Source organism: Triticum urartu, chromosome 3, assembly GCF_003073215.2.
Source record: "Triticum urartu cultivar G1812 chromosome 3, Tu2.1, whole genome shotgun sequence".
NCBI lineage: Eukaryota > Viridiplantae > Streptophyta > Magnoliopsida > Poales > Poaceae > Triticum > Triticum urartu.
In genome coordinates, this window is record NC_053024.1 from 46,651,221 (window position 1) to 46,672,894 (window position 21,674).

Consider the following 21,674-nt stretch of genomic DNA (forward strand, 5'->3'; position numbering starts at 1 on the left):
TGAGAAAATGATAGTTTTCGGCACAAATTTGTAAAGTGGTAATTTATAGGCATGGTTCCACGAATTGTGGTAGTTTTTCGTTAAATACTCGGGATATATATATTTAACTCGTTGAAACCTATCAATATGGGATCTAGTTTTGAAGATCTCGACACTAGAAATCCAATGGTGAAAATGATTATAGATTTGGACTCACGGTTTTTTCTGAATGGATATAGAAAAATAAAACTCACATGTTGCGACAAGTGGCACACTGCATGCGTGTCACTTATCGCAACCTGAAGAGATGAAAGTGATCTTTACAAAGAATACTTCTAGTGATTTCGGCATCTCCCCTGTCTCTTAGGCTGGAGTATTTCTAAGAACAAAGAAAAAAGGGAGGGAGGGTACTGCCTCAGCCCATCCCACTTAATCTCGCTTAGAATCAATTCTTTTTTCAGTTTAAAAAGTAAGTCGCTCCTGTTCAATTTTCTTTCATAAGCTGTCTTTTTTTTCCATCGAGACTTCTAAGCTAGTTATGAAATAACTAACTAAAAAAGTCTCAATAAACTCAGAGGACGACTTAAACTGGGGAGAGACAACTTAATTTTTAAGCGGGCGATTTGATAATTTGCCACCCCTTATTTTCCCTTTCACAATTTGTCACACATTGTTTCAATGACGGGCGGGCCCGAGCCCCACCTGTCATTCTCAGGGAGGGCAAATTATGAAAAGGGGAAGTAAGGGGTGGCAAATTATCAAATTTGCCTTTTTTTAAGCCGCCCAAAACATTGGCCCTTAATCACCTTACCGCACTGCATCCTCGTGTACACGGTCTTCCCGAAAAAGAAAAGAAGACAAACCATCGACGGCTCCGAGCTCTCGCGGGGATAGGGTTTGAGCCGCCGCCCCTCCGATGGGTGACAAATTGTGCCATCACCCATTGATTCTGCTCTTCCGGCCGCCGCTCTTCTCCCTCTTCGTTCGCCGCCCCTTTTCTCCCTCGCCGTTCGCCGCCCCTGAGCACCACGCGGCTCGCTGGATCATTCGCCGCCCCTGAGCAGCGCGCAGCTCACCGGACCGATTCGTGCCAGCCCCGCCGACCTGAGCTCCGCCTCTACAGGTATGACCTCCCCTCCATCGTCCTCTTCCCCTCCATCCATTCTTTCTCTATTTTGTTCAACTTGTTAGCCAAAGGATTCAGATCCTTGCCATGATTGATTGTTAGTCTCTGTACATGAAAGGATTCAGATGTGATGTGGGACGAGAGCTAGCAACAGATGCGAGAAACTGAATCTGATTTGTTGAATCGTGCTTGAACCCAAGCCATTTTAGGAAGTAGAAAATGGAATAAGTACAACACGGCAAGAAAGGATTCAGATTTGTTGCATCGTGCTTGAAACCTAAGCCATTTTCTAGTTACAAGACTATGGAATTCTCATTTATTTCTTTTACGTGTTTGCCTTAACTTCTGTTTTACAATAGCAAGTCAAAGTTAGTTCATTTACGATGTTTAGGCGTAGCAACTCGCTGTTCAATCTATTCAAGTTGCCTGTCCTGCATATTTAGGTACAATATATAGGGGATTATAAGGACACAAAAACAGTTGGAATCAATGGAAGTGGAGTTAAATTGACGAATCTAATTCATAATCTCTGTTACTCTTGTGAAGACATTTACTGTTTCTAAAGCGATGGCACAAGTGAGATTACGTCTTACCAATAAAAAGCCCTCAACAAGGAAATCTGGGCATGCCAATGATAGTCAAAGGAGCCGAATGTAGTCCAGTTACACTTAAAATAAAATCAAAGTAACACAGTTGACTGAATGTCTGCAACAATGCAAACATATTGCTACGCTATCTGGAATTAATATTGTGTCTACCTTTATCTAATGGTCCTGCATAATATCATAAATAATCTGAAGTTATCTCTAAAGCATGAAGAGCTCTGAAAACTGTTTGGGCCTGCAAAATGTAGAGAACTAGTATAAATTCCGTGTCACAATTTGTACATCAGATAATGTTTTGTGGTGGCCTGCACCTTTGTGACAAGAATGAGGTACTGTTATTGTTGCCGAACGCTCTGTACACGCACTAAGCACTTAAGCAAAGAAAGAACAAAGCCACAAAGTAAGGTATTTTCTGTGAGGTCCTTAATTTCATCGAAACCCAATGCAGATGCTTGTTCTACATATAGTTCTTCTTCTTTTGCAGATGCTTGTTACAGTTTTGAAAACCTGTCACTCTTTACTTCACTAGGACGTGATTGCCGCCAGCACCTACCCCGACCCCAAGGTCGTCGGCAGCATATTTTATCTCATTTCACATTGAACTATGTTTAGATCTATCATATTTACTACAATGTGGATGCTTGTTGCTTGTACCATGTAGCAGCCTAGCATTGTACCAGTGTATCATATTTACTACTAGTGTATCATATTTGCTTGTACCATGTAGCAGCCAAGCATTGTATCATATTTACTGCAGTGTGGATGCTTGTTGCTTATCACGGTCGCACCTACGTGGCCTCTAAGTCTGTGAGAAGGAACCAGTTATACATTTGTTTAGTGGAATCCCGCTTATGCCCCAGCTAATCCACCCAAGTTTTACTGGGTTGTTAGTTATCACTTATCACCCACCAAACTTTGGTCGGACTAAGTGGGCTGTGGTGGGACGCCCAGTTTCAGTCCCACCTGCAGCCTGACCTGTCTCGATCCGTTGCGGCTCTCTCTCCCATGCGACTAGGTTTCACCCTCGCCACCGTTCCTCTCCCCGCCCCTGCCCCTGATCACTTCTGCCGCCGACCACGTCTATTGAGCTCCTACCCAGCTGACCTACGTTGCTGGACCCGTCTATCCCGTGTCGGCGCCTCCTGTCTCGACCTCGTTCCTGTCTCGCCGTCGTCCGGCTCACCACTGACTAGCTTCTATATAAGAGGCCTTGGGCGGGTTGCCCTGTCTGAACGTATCCACATTCAACAAGCTAGTCTACCAACTTCTATAGTGTTTGTACTGCTAATGATGACTACAACAACAACAACAACAACAACAACAACAACAACAACAACAACAACAACAAAGCCTTTAGTCCAAACAAGCTGGGGTAGGCTAGAGGTGAAACCCATAAGATCTCGCAACCAACTCATGGTTCTGGCACATGGATAGCAAGCTTCCACGCAACCCTGTCCATGGCTAGTTCTCTGGTGATACTCCAGTCCTTCAGATCCCTCTTTACGGACTCCTCCATGTCAAGTTCGGTCTACCCCGATCTCTACAGTCCTTAAGATCCCTCTTTACGGACTCCTCCCATGTACTGCTAATGATGACTAAATATCTTAATTTCTTCTTTCTTCTCTAGGTAGAAAGATGCAGATCCAGCGAGGGGATGTTCAACCTGGAAGCTCGAATAGAAGACGCAAAAAAATGCGCATAAGTAGCGGTGAGGATTGATTTTAATTTTGCTACTTTCTTTTCTGCAAGTATGATTTGTACTATAGCACTCGAACAGAGCTGTGTTTAATAATGCTTCCTGAATTAGAAAATATGATTCGAGTCAATCCTCTCGAAGAGGAATTCGGCACCTCAAGTGATTCTGGTGAAGGTGTCTGGAGGCTACTCAGTGAAGAAGTCGCAGCACACATAGATGACAGTGTTGTGTCGCTTGCTTCATTCCATAAAGATAACGGTGATTATACAAGTTAGCTTTAATTGCAAATCTGTACCTGATCATTAGTTGCTTGTCATTGAAAATTTGAAATTACAATCTTGTGCAGCAAAGTCGGTTTATTTTGCGTGCACGGGCATAATTATTGAGAGCAATTCAACTATTACAAGTTTCTTGACTTCGTTAAGTTTGCTTAGATCTATTGATGATGATAGCAAGATCTTTCAAGACATGATGGTTGGTACTGCCAATTTTCTGTGCTTTGTTTGTTTCTTGCTGATTTGTGATGATGGTAATCATTCTGCAAACTGATGTGTATTCATTTTGTGGTGCTTTATTATTATTGCAGATTGAAGTGCGCCTTCCAAATAATCATCTTTCAATGGGATGGTTGGAATACTATGACTTAAAATACAATGTTGCTGTTATCAGCATCGCGCCCTTCCATGTTTTTCGCGCAGCATTTGTAGATCATCAGCGGCAATTTGAGTCTCATAGTGAAGTAGTTGCTGTTGGGCGTTGCTTCGACTCAGGCAAATTAATGGCCACAACTGGGATGTTGACTGACAATGGGAAGAGAATTTACCGCGAGGAGCTTGCGATCTCCACATGTGAAATTACTATGGTGCACCGTTGATTTCTCTCTTTACTTTTCTGCATGAAATAAATTAATAATATCATGCTATCAGTGGCCAGTGGTGGAGCTACATTGGGGCCAGCCATTGCTGTGGCCCGCCCAACATCTGGAAATTAATACAGTATACATATACTTGTGGGGCCTTAGAACATGAGACCACTGCTTATTTTGTTCTGTTTGGCCCGCCCAGGACTGGGCTTCAAGCTCCGCCACCGTTAGTGGCTACCACTATATGCATTGAACTACTCCCTCCGTACAAACTTGAGTCACTTATTTTGGGACGGAGGGAGTATATCTTTTGGGGCACTAAATGTATGCCTTTTTTCGGTTATGCAAATCTTGTCCAGCATCACTAAATTTGTGTGCTTACCTGAGCGGCACTTTATTCTTTTGCTAGACTGGAGTTGGAGGGCCCCTTGTTGATTTTAACGGTGACTTTGTCGGGATGAACTTTTATTCTAAGGAAGAGACTCCGTTCCTACCAAGGAATAAAATTCTTGAGCTTCTGATCCATTTTAGGAGAACATCCCCGTGCTGGTATGTCTTCTATACTCATGAGACACAGAATCTCTGATTGGCTTAAATATATATGCTTCTTTGTCCACTGTTCTGCCCCTCTTTATCTTTCCCTATTCGAGCTTACTAGTTTGTATTCACTTGGAATGTACATGTTTAGGAAAAATGAAAATGATGGAAAGTTCAATCTAGATTGCACGTGGTATAATAGTGGTCTCTTGCTCTTTATGCCGCAGATAAATTTGTATCATACACTCTTAGGCTAATTTACTATAAGCATCACCTCTAGTCGCATTCTATGCTGGATAACAACAGGTGTAGTCTAACCAAAGCAATTTCTTGATAACCTTAGAGCATCTTGGCTCCTTGCTGTGAACTTATTGTTCATGCTGGAATTTCCAGGGAGCTGACCACACATCAAGAAACATAGGAAGTGAAGTACTTGACAATAATATTGCACATCAATAGCCGATGTGGATTTTTTTTTTACTTCATACATGGCTGTACTAGAAACCATGTTAAATGCCAAACAATTTTGAAATGTATGTGTGTGTGTGCTAATATGATGGCTTATTAGCTGTTTTGATGCTTTTGTAGCTTATAATGGCATTTGGTAGGTGATCTTCACTTGAGAGCATCTGCCTTTATAACAAATTGGTCGTTTGCTCCATGTATAGCTGAACAAGTAGCAGAGTTACCTTAACACTTGCATCCATATCACCTGTCCTGTCAGGCCCATCATACAGTTGCCATGTACTTGATTAGGAATCTGGTGTCCATGTTGAACCTATTATACTTATTTAAATGGAAAGTAGTCAAGGTTCCTTCAGTATTGATATAGTATTTTCAACATTTTCTCTGTTGTTGAAATATTTAGTACCATCTGGGTTCTATCCCTATTTTTCCCCATCCTGCCACTGCTTAACACTTCAGATTTATATATTTTTGATAGTGATGCATGCCTATTATCTACTCCCTCCGTCCGAAAACAAACTCACTCCTTAAAGACAGTTAAAATTATGTTTTACTCTTGTGGATTTACTCATGAGTATATCATATTTTGCTGCAGGGACACAAGTAAGAAAAGAGGTAGTAAAACTGAAAGAGGCGCAAGCAAGGCACAAATGTGTCCTGAATCTCACAAGTCCGATTTAGAAGGTAAGGGAAAAAAACTCACTCCTTAAAGACAGTTAAAATTATGCACCATCAGCCAATCCATCATCATCAATGTTAACTTTTTATGATCATCTGTATAATCCATGCCAGCAGTACACATCTTTAGTTTTAAGCTTGTCTTTATTATGATACTATCATATTATTGTCTGTGCTAATTAGTTCATACTAAGTATATGGATATGCTATGTGAGAATACACACCTGAACTGATAGTTCTTTTTGGTGTTCCAAGTTATGCTTATTCCTTGTTTCATCTTTTCCATTTTAGGCAGCTCAAGGCAGGAGATGAAAAATAAAAACCAGAAACCTACCATATGTACTATATGTGACCCAGAACTTAATTCAGGTTGGGTCACTTTTAATGTTACATGTTGATTATTGCTGACGCATCGTCACTAATTGCTTCACCCTTTGACACTAGGACTTGAGGATACATTACTAGAGAGTCTGCCTTCTATTCGCCGGTGGCCATATGACTGGGGTCTTGGTGAGTCATTGCTTTCAGTTTCCTTCATAATTATTCATACATTGGTCGTCAATCACTTTACCATGTTGTGCAGTATCTTTGGATGCTAGAAGAGATAAGTTTAGGTCCCGTGGTTACCCCTTACCAGTTTTGGAGGACAGTGAGTTATTTCGTTTCCTTTTGGTGATTACTTTATTTGATTGCACATTTGACTACTCTTTTCAGCCCTCCCTTAAACTATTATGCCATGTTTCTGTAACTAGATGGCAAGCGTCTGCGTTATAGTTTTGAGGAGGAGTTTAGTGAAGATATCTGGAACAAACTCTCAGAAAGAGCAGCTTCAAATATGTCCTGAGTTGTTGTAGCACTCGCTTCATTCAGTGGTAATCGTATTGGTTACAAGCTTATTACTTGTGGTGTATTTTTCTTCTGTTTCATCACTAACTGATGATCTTAATTATTACTTCCGTAGGAGAAGCGAGACTTTTTGCTTGCACAGGTGTATTCATAGACAGCAATGGGTTCACCACAAGAGTTCTAACCTCAGGAAGTTTGGTTAGAAGTAATGACGATGAAAGCAAGGTTGCTGATAACTTAAAGGTTGTTATTCTGCTAATAATTATTTAAATACCCTTTTTACTCTTTCATTTGAATACTGCTTTACTTGCACCATATCATTATTGCAGATTGAAGTGCACCTTCCAGATAAACGACATGTCACAGGGATTTTGCAACATTACGATCTGCATTATAATGTCGCTGTCATCATCATCGAAAAACTTCGCTGTACTCGGACAGCAATTATCAACAATAAGGTTGAAACTGGCACTCACTCGCCGGTATTAGCTATAGGGCGTGTCTATGAATCAGGCAAATTAATGGCAGCAAGTGGGATAGTGATCAACAAAGAAAGTAAACTAGATTGCAAAGATCTTAGGATCTCCACTTGTCAAATCACTAAGGTATGGTGTGTTAGTTTCTACTACATTTATTTGTTTGGTGGAAGTATGTGTAGTTTAATCAATCAACATATCTGTGTAACTTACAAGCATCATGTTCTTTCTACTGGTTACTTTTATCTTGTGCTAGGCTGGGATTGGGGGCCCTCTTATTGATTCTGATGGGAACTTTATTGGCATGAACTTCTATGGCTTGGAAGAAACTCCCTACATGCCACGGGATACAATTGTGAAACTCTTGGGGAATTTTGATGCAAAAGGGTATGTTTTCTATCATCATCATCATCATCATCAATAAATTTCGCCTCTTGTCTTACATATTAACTGGTTAAAACTATACCTTTTGGTTTATGTGTAGGACTGCTGATTTTACCAAAGTTCCCGCACCAAACAGGTTTTTAAAATATTATTATGCATTCAACAAGACCTTGATTCAGATATGCACTATTCATGGACTTATGATTTCATCATAACAGATGGCCTGTGCCTAAGCCATATTGGTGCTATCCGGTGTGGCATGAACGGAAGGAAGGAACAGACTTGCTGGAATTTCTTGAACAAGAATTTCGCTATGACTAATGTGAATTTTATTGCCATGCCTATATTGTCAACCTGCTGACCGAGTCGCTTGTGAAGCTGATCATGTGCAGCAAGCATCAGTCGAGTTGCTCTGTAAATTTGAATCCCTTTACTGGGCACTTTCATGTAGTATATGTTGTGCCAGCTAGTCAAGGCACTTACACAAAGACCTCTTGTTGCTTTATGTGTTAAACCACATGTAATCTATAAGGTGGAACCGTGCATCCCATTAGCCAAATCACTAGTTGCCGGCTTCTAGTAAATCAACATTTGGTGAAAAAAAGTTAAATCCAAAAGAATTATCGCCATTGTGCATCATGTGTCTTTTTAATTATAAAAAATGTAAATGGGGCTCGACCTGAATTGAATCCTGGTCGCGAGGGGAAGCAAAGGCATAGCTAACCAATAAGCCTGCTTCCAGTTAATGGTTAGTAGTAGGATCGCGACCTACTAGGGGCGATCAGATATTCGCGACTACTGGCGATTTCATTATGGGGCAGCTCATGATCTTCATATCGATCTATTATCCACTTCTGTATCTATTCTTTCTTAGCTAAACAGGTGGAAGGGCATAGCTAACCAATAACTCTTGGGGAATTTTGATGCAAAAGGGTATGTTTTCTATCATCATTTTTTTTCCATTTTTTGATGCAAAAGGGCATAGCTAACCAATAACTCGTTCTTGGCGATCAGAGCAGGTTTTCTCCGTTTTCTTTCCCTTTTCTTCTCAGATTTTTTTTCCATTTTTTTGGTTTTTTCTTTGTTTCTTTTTATTCATTCCACATTCTTTTATACATGATTAACATTTTATTCAGATATTTGTTCAACATTTTTTATATACTTGTTTAACTTCTTTATATACATAATCAACATTTTTTAAAATAATCATTAATTTTTTTCAAATACTTGGTGTTAAGGTTTGTAATTCCTTATGCAAGCACGAAAGTCAATAGTCATGCAATGCAATTACATCCTACTTGTGATGCATTATTCGGTGTTAGTTATGCTTAATGCTCGTTAATGAGAATTTTCGTTTCTTGGTTGGTTGCTTCTCAATTTTTTTTGCTAGCCTTCACTTGTACTAAATAGAAATACTATTTATACATCTAAAATCCTTAAACCTAGTTTTGCCATATGAGTCCACAATACCTACCTATATGCGGTATTTTTGTGCCGTTCTAAGTAAATTTGTATGTGTCATCTCTAATTTTTAAAATGAATTTTCTTTTTGTGTGTCCGTACCGCTCATGAAGCGGCGGGGGTGGCCAATATTTTTCCATGCTAGATGTATTATTCTTAAGATGAGTGTTTATTCACTTGTCATTGTACGAGAGTACGACGGCAATAGGGATGCCCAGTCCTGAAATGAAAAAGAAATTTACTTTATGTTGTCAAATAATAAATTCCTTAGAAAGTGTTGATATGGAAGGCACCCGTGGTCCCTGTGGATACGGCTGGCCATGGATTGTGAAAGAATGGTGAAAACATGAATAAATTTTATTTTATGTTTGAGAACCGTCTATGATGTATCTAGCATGAAAAGTATTGGAAACTATTCGATCGTTTTTGTTGACAGCAAAAGCATGCCTCTCAAAATGTTTTATCTCTCAAAAAATTTCACTTTAAACTCTGGCACCTCTACAAATTTCTGCTTCCCTCTGCAAAGGGCCTATCTATTTACTTTATGCAATTTCTATTTTTTATTTGAGTCCCCGTCTTCTCTTATAAAGCACCAACTGGGGAACATTATGTTCATACTTGTGCATTGGATGTAGTTAATATTTGAGTGTGTTTCATGAATGGATCAATGAATGAGCATGATGGGCCAGGGATGACTTAATTTAGTGTTAATATTTTAAAAGACATAGTTGCTTGTTGATTGCTACCTCTTAAGCACTGCGTTGGTTTTTCCTTAAAGAGAAAATGGTGATGCAGTAAAGTAGCGTAAGTATTTCCCTTAGTTTTTGAGAACCAAGGTATCAATCCAGTACAAGACTACGCTCGAGTCTCACGCACCTACACAAACAAATAAGAACCTCGCAACCAACACGATAAAGGGGTTGTCAATCCCTTCACGATCACTTACGAGAGTGAGATCTGATAGAGATGATAAGATAATATTTTTAGTATTTTTATGATAAAGAGTAAAAGTAAGATTGTAAGGTAAACGGTAATAGAAATAGCTAGTTGTTGGAAGATTAATATGATGGAAAATAGACCCACGGGCCATAGGTTTCACTAGTGGCTTCTCTCAAGATAGCATAAGTATTACGGTGGGTAAACGAATTACTATCGAGCAATTGATAGAATTGAGCATAGTTATGAGAATATCTAGGTATGATCATGTATATAAGCATCAAGTCCATGACAAGTAGACCGACTCCTGCCTGCATCTACTACTATTACTCCACACATCGACCGTTATTCAGCATGCATCTAGAGTATTAAGTTCAAAAGAACAGAGTAACGCTTTAAGCAAGATGACATGATATAGAGGGATAAACTCATGCAATATGATATAAACCCCATTTTTATCTTCGATGGCAACAATACAATACGTGTAGTTTCCCCTGCTGTCACTGGGATCGAGCATCCCAAGATTGAACCCAAAGCTAAGCACTTCTCCCATTGCAAGAAAGATCAATCTAGTAGGCCAAACCAAACTGATAATTCGAAGAGACTTGCAAAGATAACTAAATCATACATAAAAGAATTCAGAGGAGATTCAAATGTTGTTCATAGATAATCTTGATCATAAACCCACAATTCATCGGATCTCGACAAACACACTGCAAAAGAAGAGTTACATCAAATAGATCTCCAAAAGAATCAAGGAGAACTTTGTATTGGGATCCAAAGAGAGAGAAGAAGCCATCTAGCTAATAACTATGGACCCGAAGGTCTGAGGTAAACTACTCACACATCATCGGAGAGGCTATGGTGTTGATATAGAAGCCCTCCGTGATCAATGCCCCCTCCGGCGGAGCGCCGGAAAAGGCCCTAAGATGGGATCTCATGGGTACAGAAGGTTGCGGCGGTGGAAATAGGGTTTTGGCTCCTTGTCTGATGGTTTGGGGGTACGTAGGTATATATAGGAGGAAGAACTAGGTCGGTGGAGCAACGAGGGGCCCACGAGGGTGGAGGGCGCGCCCCCTGCCTCGTGGCTTCCTCGTTCATTTCTTGACATCCACTCCAAGTCCTATGGATCACGTTTGTTCCGAGAATCACGTTCCCGAAGGTTTCATTCCGTTTGGATTCCGTTTGATATCCTTTTCCTTCGAAACACTGAAATAGGCAAAAAAATAGCAATTTGGGCTGGGCCTTCGTTTAATAGGTTAGTCCCAAAAATAATATAAAAGTGTATAAATAAGCCCATTAAACATCAACAAAATATATATTAGCATGGAACAATTAAAAATTATAGATACGTTGGAGACGTATCATTGATATGCTTGAGTATTGAAGTCTTCATGTCAAAACTAGACTATTGCTTTGAATCATCTAAAAGTCCAAATGTCCATGCTACAAAAGAAAAAGAATATGTGATGAACATGTTAGGCAGCATTCCACATCAAAAAATCTGTATTTATTATTTACCTACTCGAGAATGAGCAGGAATTAAGCTTGGGGACGCTGATAAGTCTCCAACATATCTATAATTTTTGATTGTTCCATGCTGTTATATTATCATTCTGTATGTTTTAAAATCATTTTATAGGAACTTTTTATCATTTTATGGGACTAACCTATCGACATAGTGCCGAGTGCCAGTTGCTATTTTTTTGCTTGTTTTTTACTTTGCAGAATATCAGTACCAAACGGAGTCCAAACGCAGCGTTTTTTTGGAGTTTCTTCTGGACCAGAAGACAACTTGGGAGCCAAGGAAGCACCCGGGGGAGGCCCGTGGGGCCCACAAGACACCAGGGCGCGCTAGAGGCCCCTAGCGCGCCCTGATGGGTTGTGGGGCCCACAGGGGTCTCCTCCATCACCTCTTCGCCCTATAAATTCCTAAATATTCCAGAAACCTTAGGAGAGTCGACGAAACACAATTCCAGCTGCCGCAAGCTCAAGAACCACCAGATCCAATCTAACATCATCACGGAGGGGTTCATCATCCTCATTGGTGCCTCTCCGATGATGCGTGAGTAGTTCACCATAGACCTACAGGTCCATAGGTAGTAGATAGATGACTTCTTCTCTCTTTTTGATTCTCAATACAATGGTCTCTTGAAGATCTATTTGATGTAATGACTTTTTGCGGTGTGTTTGTTGGGATCCGATGAAGTTCTAGTTTATGATCAGATCTATATCCATGAATATTATTTGAGTCTTCTTTGATCTCTTATATGCATGATTATTTATAGCCTCGTATTTCTTCTTCGAATCTTTGGTTTAGTTAGGCCAACTAGATCATTTTTTCTTGCCATGGGAAGAGATGCTTTGTGATGGGTTCGATCTTACGGTGTCCTCACTCAATGACAGAAGGGGTAGCGAGGAACGTATGTATCGTTTCTATTAAGGATAACAAGATGAGGTCTATTCCTACATGAATAGATCTTGTCTACATCATGTCATCGTTCTTATTGCATTACTCCGTTTCTCCATGAACTTAATACACTAGATGCATGCTGCATAGCAGTCGATGTGTGGAGTAATAGTAGTAGATGCATAATCCTTTCAGTCTATCAATCTTGGACGTGATGCCCATATATTGATCATTTCCTTGGATATCGTCATAAATATTTGTTCTTCTATCAATTGCCCAACAGTAATTTGTTTACCCACCATGTGTTATTTTCTCAAGAGAAGCCACTAGTGAAATCTACGGCCCCGGGTTTATCTTTTATCATATTGCTTTTAGGTCTATCTTTTTCTGCATTTGTTTTCAGATCTATTATTTCAAAAACCCAAAAATACCTTGCTGCACTTTTTCTTTCTTTATTTTATTTTGCGTTTTGTTCAGATCTATTTATCCAAACACACTATTTAATCTATCTTTTTGCCGAGGAGGGATTGACAACCCCTCTTACGCGTTGGGTTGCGAGGATTTGTTCTTTGTGTGCAGGTACCATTTACATAGTGTTGCTTGGTTCTCCTACTTGATTGATACCTTGGTTTCATAACTGAGGGAAATACCTACCGTAGTTGTACTGCATCATCCCTTCCTCTTTGGGGAAATACCGACGCAGTTTCAAGCCACATCACGCCACCACCTCATCAACCGATGACGGCCGAAGAGGAGGAGGAGCTAGTGCGGAGGGTGCTCGAGGACTCCGAGAGGGACAATGAGAGGAGCCAGCAGGAGCAGTGGGAAGGCCTTAAGGTGCAGATGGCACTGTCGGCCACCGACGACGTTGTCATCCCAGAGCATGAGGGGATGGAGGAGTCGGACGACGCGAAGCCGCTGTAGAACCGGGAGGCTGAAGGAAATATGCCCTAGAGGCAATAATAAAGTTGTTATTTTATATTTCCTTATTCATGATAAATTGTAAGTGCATCTAGTGCCACCCCTAGTTGGTTTTGGAGTATTGACGACAAACCTAGTTGAGGGACTAATGTGTTTGTGAGAATTGCAGATAACACAGGTAGAAGTCCCTCATTGATTCGGTTTTACTACCAGAGATGACCCCTAAAAATGTACGAAGACATTGAAGACAATGGTGGTACATGAAGATATTCACATTGAAGACTATGACAAGAGAAGACACCACGTGAAGCCTATGGAACTCGAAGACTTAGATCCTTCGTAGTTTTATTTCATTTGTGTTGAGTCATAGGAACCACCGTACTATTAAGTGGGGTCCAAGAGAACCAGTCAGAATGACTGAAGTGATGCCTAATTCAAATCCTATGTCTTCGAGCGAAGACTATGAGAGAAAATCTTGTCCAGAGTCGGACAAGTCAGCTTTACTTATAGCCCAAGTAAAGTTGCCGTGTGAGTTCAAAATCTGACCGTTGGAACACGTGTCAGTTCCTTAGTGACCCAGGGTCATTTCGGACAAATCAGGTCGGGTTACCCAGTGGCTATAAATAGTCCACCCCTACAACCATAAACGGTTGGCTGCTCATATTTCAGTGCACAGCTTTTGTCGTTTGAGAGCAACCCACCTCGAAGCCTTTGAGAGAAAATTCCTAGAGAGGAGAAAAGCCCTAACCACCCAGAGCCAGAGTAAATTGGGCATCACTTAAGTCTTCTTGTCTGAGTGATCTGAAGACTTATTACACTTGAGGACTGTGCATCCTCCAGACGGTTAGGCGTCGCGTTCTGAGCATCCAAGAGACATTGTGGATTGCCGGTGAACGAAGTCTGTGAAGGTTTGGGAGTCTACCTTGAAGACTTACCAGAGTGATTGGGCGAGGTCTGTGTGACCTTAGCTCAAGGAGAATACGGTGAGGACTGGGTGTCCTGAGCTGCGTGTTCAGGACTGGGTGTCCGGGACTGTGTGTCCTTTGGTTTAAATACCTAGCCGCTCCAACCAAACGTACAATTGTCACAGCAACTGGAACTGGTCCAACAAATCATTGTCTTCAACGTGTCACTGGTTTCATCTTCACTTCCCTTCAACTTACTGTTATTCATTGTGAAGCCATTGCATGCTTGCTCTATCTTTTGTCTTCACAACATAACTGTATGATTTGATTGGCTTCATAACTTCTTCCTACCCGATCCTTATTACACTACTGCTACTTGTCATTGTGAATTCACTCTACTGAATACTTGACCATGGCTTGCCTAGTGTAATCTAACTTCCGCTGCGTAAGTGATAGGCATATCTGTACTGTTTGTCTTCATAACTTTCACGTTTTGAAGACTTTCATAAAAATCGCCTATTCACCCCCCCCTCTAGTCGATATAACACACTTTCATAAATGTTTATTATTCATGCTAGAATTGTATTGATCGGAAACCTAAATACATGTGTGAATACATATACAAACACTGTGTCCCTAGTGAGCCTCTACTTGACTAGCTCGTTGCTCAAAGATGGTTAAGGTTTCCTAACCATAGACATGAGTTGTCATTTGATAACGGGATCACATCATTAGGAGAATGATGCACAAGAACCATCCGTTAGCTTAGCATAATGATCGTTCAGTTTTATTGCTATTGCTTTCTTCATGTCAAATGCATATTCCTTCGACTATGAGATTATGCAACTCCCGATACCGAAGGAATGCCTTGTGTGCTATCAAACGTCACAATGTAACTGGGTGATTATAAAGATGCTCTACAGGTACATCCGAAGGTGTTTGTTGAGTTGGCATATATCGAGATTAGGATTTGTCACTCCGAGTGTTGATACGTCTCCAATGTATCTATAATTTATGAAGTATTCATGCTATTATATTATCCATCTTAGATGTTTTATATGCATTTATATGCTGTTTTATATGATTTTTGGGACTAACCTATTAACCTAGAGCCCAGTGCCAGTATTTGTTTTTTCCTTGTTTTTGAGTATCGCAGAAAAGGAATACCAAACGGAGTCCAATTGACCTGAAATTTCACGAAGATTGTTTTTGGACCAGAAGAATCCCACGGAGCATCGGAGATGGACCAGAAGAGTCCCGAGGCCACCACGAGAATGGGGGGCGCGCCCTACCCCCCGGGCGCGCCCCTACCTCGTGGCCGCCTTGTGGACCCCCTGACTTGTTCCTAACGCCAACACCTCTTATATATTCCCAAACTCCCAGAACATAACCTAGATCGGGAGTTCCACCGCCGCAAGCTATGTAGCCACCAAAAACCAATCGGGACCCTGTTCCGGCACCCTGCCGGAGGGGGATCCCTCATCGGTGGCCATCTTCATCATCCCGGCGATCTCCATGACGAGGAGGGAATAGTTCACCCTCGGGGCTGAGGGTATGTAGCAGTAGCCATGTGTTTGATCTCTCTCTCTCTCTCTCTCGTGTTCTTGATATGGCACGATCTTGATGTATCACGAGCTTTGCTATTATAGTTGGATCTTATGATGTTTGTCCCCCTCTACTCTCTTGTAATGGATTGAGTTTTCCCTTTGAAGTTATCTTATCGGATTGAGTCTTTAAGGATTTGAGAACACTTTATGTATGTCTTGCATGTGCTTATCTGTGGTGACAATGGGATATTCACGTGATCTACTTGATGTATGTTTTGGTGATCAATGATACGTCTCCAATGTATCTATAATTTATGAAGTATTCATGCTATTATATTATATGTTTTGGATGATTATGGGCTTTATTAAACACTTTTATATTATTTTTGGGACTAACATATTAACCCAGAGCCCACTGCCAGTTTGTGTTTTTTCCCTTGCTTCAGTGTTTCGCAGAAAAGGAATATCAAACGGAGTCCAAACGGAATGAAACCTTCGGGAGTGTGATTTTTGGAACGAACGTGATCCAGGAGACTTGGAGTTGAAGTCAAGGAAGCTTCGAGGTGGCCACGAGGCAGGGAGGCGCGCTTGCCCCCTGGGCACGCCCCCACCCTCATGGGCCCCTTGTGGCTCCCCTGACCGACTTCTTTCACCTATATATATATCCATATACCCTAAAAACGCCGGGGAACAGAATAGATCGGGAGTTCCGCCGCCGCAAGCCTCTGTAGCCACAGAAAACCAATCTAGACCCGTTCCGGCACCCTGCCGGAGGGGGGAACCCTCACCGGTGGCCATCTTCATCATCCGGGCGCTCTCCATGATGAGGAGGGAGTAGTTCACCCTCGGGGCTGAGGGTATGTACCAGTAGCTATGTGTTTGATCTCTCTCTCTCTATATATATATATATGATATGATCTTGATGTATCGCGAGCTTTGCTATTATAGTTGGATCTTATGATGCTTCTCCCCCTCTACTCTCTTGTGATGGATTGAGTTTTCCCTTTGAAGTTATCTTATTGGATTGAGTCTTTAAGGATTTGAGAACACTTGATGTATGTCTTGCATGTGCGTATCTGTGGTGACAATGGGATATCACGTGATTCACTTGATGTATGTTTTGGTGATCAACTTGCGGGTTCCGCTCGTGAACTTATGCATAGGGGTTGGCACACGTTTTCGTCTTGACTCTCCGGTAGAAACTTTGGGGCACTCTTTGAAGTACTTTGTGTTGGTTGAATAGATGAATCTGAGATTGTGTGATGCATACTGTATAATCATGCCCACAGATACTTGAGGTGACATTGGAGTATCTAGGTGACATTAGGTTTTTGGTTGATTTGTGTCTTAAGGTGTTATTCTAGTACGAACTCTATGATAGATCAAACGGAAAGAATAACTTCGTGTTATTTTACTACGGACTCTTGAATAGATCGATCAGAAAGGATAACTTTGAGGTGGTTTCGTACCCTACCATAATCTCTTCGTTTGTTCTCCGCTATTAGTGACTTTGGAGTGACTCTTTGTTGCATGTTGAGGGATAGTTATATGATCAAATTATGTTATTATTGTTGAGAGAACTTGCATTAGTGAAAGTATGAACCCTAGGCCTTATTTCCTAGCATTGCAATACCATTTGTGTTCACTTTTATCATTAGTTACCTTGCTTTTTTTATATTTTCAGATTACAAATACTCATATCTATCATCCATATTGCACTTGTATCACCATCTCTTCGCCGAACTAGTGCACCTATACAATTTACCACTGTATTGGGTGTGTTGGGGACACAAGAGACTCTTTGTTATTTGGTTGCAGGGTTGCTTGAGAGAGACCATCTTCATCCTACGCCTCCCACGGATTGATAAACCTTAGGTCATCCACTTGAGGGAAATTTTCTACTGTCCTACAAACCTCTGCACTTGGAGGCCCAACAACGTCTACAAGAAGAAGGTTGTGTAGTAGACATCAATCAACTTGCGGGTTCAGTGACCTTGTGAACTTATGCATAGGGGTTGGCACACGTTTTCGTCTTGACTCTCCGGTAGAAACTTTGGGGCACTCTTTGAAGTTCTTTGTGTTGGTTGAATAGGTGAATCTGAGATTGTGTGATGCATATCGTATAATTATACCCACGGATACTTGAGGTGACATTGGAGTATCTAGGTGACATTAGGGTTTTGGTTGATTTGTGTCTTAAGGTGTTATTCTAGTACGAACTCTAGGATAGATCGAAGGGAAAGAATAGCTTCATGTTATTTTACTACGGACTCTTGAATAGATCGATCAGAAAGAATAACTTTGAGGTGGTTTCGTACCATATAGTAATCTCTTCGTTTGTTCTCCGCTATTAGTGACTTTGGAGTGACTCCTTGTTGCATGTTGAGGGATAGTTATATGATCCAGTTATGTTATTATTGTTGAGAGAACTTGCACTAGTGAAAGTATGAACCCTAGGCCTTGTTTCCTAGCATTGCAATACCGTTTACGCTCACTTTTACCACTTGTTACCTTGCTGTTTTTATATTTTCAGATTACAAATACTCATATCTATCATCCATATTGCACTTGTATCACCATCTCTTCTCCGAACTACTGCACCTATACAATTTATCATTGTATTGGGTTAGTTGGGGACACAAGAGACTCTTTGTTATTTGGTTGCAGGGTTGTTTGAGAGAGACCATCTTCATCCTACGCCTCCCACGGATTGATAAACCTTAAGTCATCCACTTGAGGGAAATTTGCTACTGTCCTACAAACCTCTGCACTTGGAGGCCTAACAACGTCTACAAGAAGAAAGTTGCGTAGTAGACATCAAGTATCAGAGAGGTATCTCTGGGCCCTCTCGGTAATACACATCATAAGCTTGCAAGCAAATGACTAAGGTGTTGGTCACGAGGTGATGTATTATGGAACGAGTAAAGAGACTTGCCGGTAACGAGATTGAACTAGGTATGAAGATACCGATGATCGAATCTCGGGCAAGTAACATACCGATGGACAAAGGAATTGTGTATGTTGTCATAACAGTTCGACCGATAAAGATCTTCATAGAATATGTAGGAGCCAATAAGAGAATCCAGGTTCCGCTCTTGGTTATTGACCTGAGAGGTGTCTCGGTCATGTCTACATAGTTCTCGAACCTGTAGGGTCCGCACGCTTAACGTTCGATGATGATATTGTATTATATGAGTTATGTGATTTGGTGATCGAATGTTATTCGGAGTCCCGAATGAGATCACGGACATGACAAGGAGTCTCGAAATGGTCGAGAGGTAAAGATTCATATATAGGACGATGGTATTCGGACACCGGAAGTGTTCCGGGGGGTACTGGGTACATATCGGGTCACCGGAAGGGGTTCCGGGCACCCGCGACAAAAGATATGGGCCTTATGGGCCAAGAGGGGAAACAAAACAGCCACTAGGGGCTGCTGCGCCCCCCATATGGGCCGCACCAGAGGAGAAGGAAAGAGGGGAAGGGAGAAGGAACGGGGGAGGGATTCGGCCTCTCCCTTCCTTCCCTCCTCCCTCCTCTTTCCTTTCCCCTCCGATAAATAAGAAAGGGGGGGGGCACCGGCCATGGGAAGGCCCCAAGTAGGATTTGGCCTACTTGGGCGCCTCCTTGGCTGCCTCCCCTCTCCCCACACCTATATATATATGTGGGGGGGGGGGGGCGCAGACGTACTATTGCATAGCCGTGTGCGGTGCCCCCTTCCATCATTTACTCCCATGGTCATATCTTCGTAGTGCTTAGGCGAAGCCCTGCGCGAATCACTTCACCATCACTGTCACCATGCCATCGTGCTGACGGAACTCATCTACTACCTCGACACCTTACTGTATCAAGAAGGCGAGGGACGTCACCGAGCTGAACGTGTGCAGAACTCGAACGTGCCATACGTTCGGTACTTGATCGGTCGGAGGTAGAAGAAAGTTCGACTACATCAACCGCGTTGTCAAACGCTTCCGCTTACGGTCTACGAGGGTACGTAGACACACTCTACCCTCTCTTTGCTATGCATCTCCATGGATAGATCATTGCGTGCGCGTAGAAAATGTTTGTTTTCCATGCAACGTTTACCAACAAAGGCATGCAGTGAAGACGGCGGCCGGGATGGCGGCTACGGCCGATCTAGGGTTTCAGTTGGAGTAAGTTTTTTTTAATGTTTTAAGTTTAATGTATGTGGATAGTTCGGCCATGAGAACTTTAATGTAATAGATAGTTATTGTTTAAATTGCTTTTTATGTCTTTTTTATATTATAATTGAAGTGTAAACTCGAACGCGTTTGCCAAATGCAACGGGTCGTTAGGTGCACCGATTGGCGGATGACTGCAAATGGACACTCGTGTCTGTTTTGCTGACGCAAACAGAAATCTAGACAAATCGGGCGTCCATTTACGGTCGTGCGCCTAAGAGCAACTCCAACACGGTGACCCAAATCGTGTCTGTTTTTTCTTGCATTTTGTCCATTTGAATTGGCCAAGCGGACGATATTGTCCGCCTTTTGTTTTGGGTCGACCTGTGCGCCCAACGCGAGCGTACCCATTTTGAGCGGAAATAGCCTATTCTTTTGAAAAAAAACAACAAGAGCCGTCGAGGCTTCTGCGGTCGCTGGTCGAGATGAACGGCGCATGCGTGCCTTCGCTTGCGGGGACGAGCGTTGTTGCGGAGGAGCTCCTGCGCCTGGTCCGCTCGCCGGTTGTCACGGTGGTGGTGGAGCCGGCGACGGACGTGCCCGCCACGGCCGAGGTGCTGCGGGGCACCGGGGTCATGTACCGGCACCTAGCCTTCTGGCCCGAGGAAAACTACACCATCGCCGCCGCCGAGGCCCATGTGTAGTGCAACATTCTGCTCTCGCATGTCGAGAAGCACCACCGGAGTCGCCCACTTCTTCATTGAGATTTGCCAGATCGAGTGAGTACTACCACTAGCACGACGAGATCCGCCGGCGGGGACGGGCGCCTTCGGCCGCCTACCTCCGCGCGGACCTAGCGGAGCGGTGCCACACCGCTGGAGGACACTGAAGGAAGCGCTGCCACGTCATTGGCTCATGGCGGGAGGGTGGGTGGTGGGCCAAGGGGGAGAGAAAAGAAGAGGAGATATGGAATGGGGAAGGTGGATGACAGATGGGCCAGGCCGGACCGAGGCGAACGCAGGAAACATCTGGTTTGTGCCCGCCTCCGACCCAAATGACCCAAATTTGTAATGGAAATGGATCCGAGCAGATACAAAATGGACACAAAATGGGAATGATGGGTCACTGTGTTGGGCATTATTTTTTGGCCAGTCAGACACAGACGGACGCAAGCGGACCAAATGGGTCGCTGCGTTGGAGTTGCTTTGTCAGAAGTGCAACCGGGTGAAAGTTATGCCTCTCAGAGCTACTCCAACGCAGGTACCCATTTCGTCCTCCGCCGTCCGTTCGGATCGGCACGGACAAAAGTGGAGACCCAACGCGCCGACCCATTCACAAACTGCATTCGTGCCGACCCATTTGCGGTAGAAATGCGTTGGCACGGACGCGAAGCGAACGCCTCGCGCGCCTTCTCGATGTCCGCCGCGTCCCCACCTGACAGCCGTCCAACCTCCGTGGCCAGCTTAATTTATGACGACCGTGCACCTCAGGCCCACACGTCAACGACGGCGGTCGACCTTTTTTAATCCAAGAGTGGGGGGGGGGGGGGGGCCCAGGGGGGGGGGGGGGGGGGGGGATCCTCATCCACTCCAGAAGCCCCCCGTCCCCATCCCGCCACCCTCTACTCCCTCGTCGGCGGCAACCCTATCCACCCCTCTCCCCCGTCGTCTCCCTGCAAGGATGGGTTTCTTCTCCAGC

General features: G+C 42.8%; 1 pseudogene; it reads left to right on the forward strand.

The window, feature by feature from the left end:
* Window positions 1-813: 813 nt before the first annotated feature.
* On the forward strand, window positions 814-8,290 carry LOC125542691 (annotated as a pseudogene).
* Window positions 8,291-21,674: the final 13,384 nt, after the last annotated feature.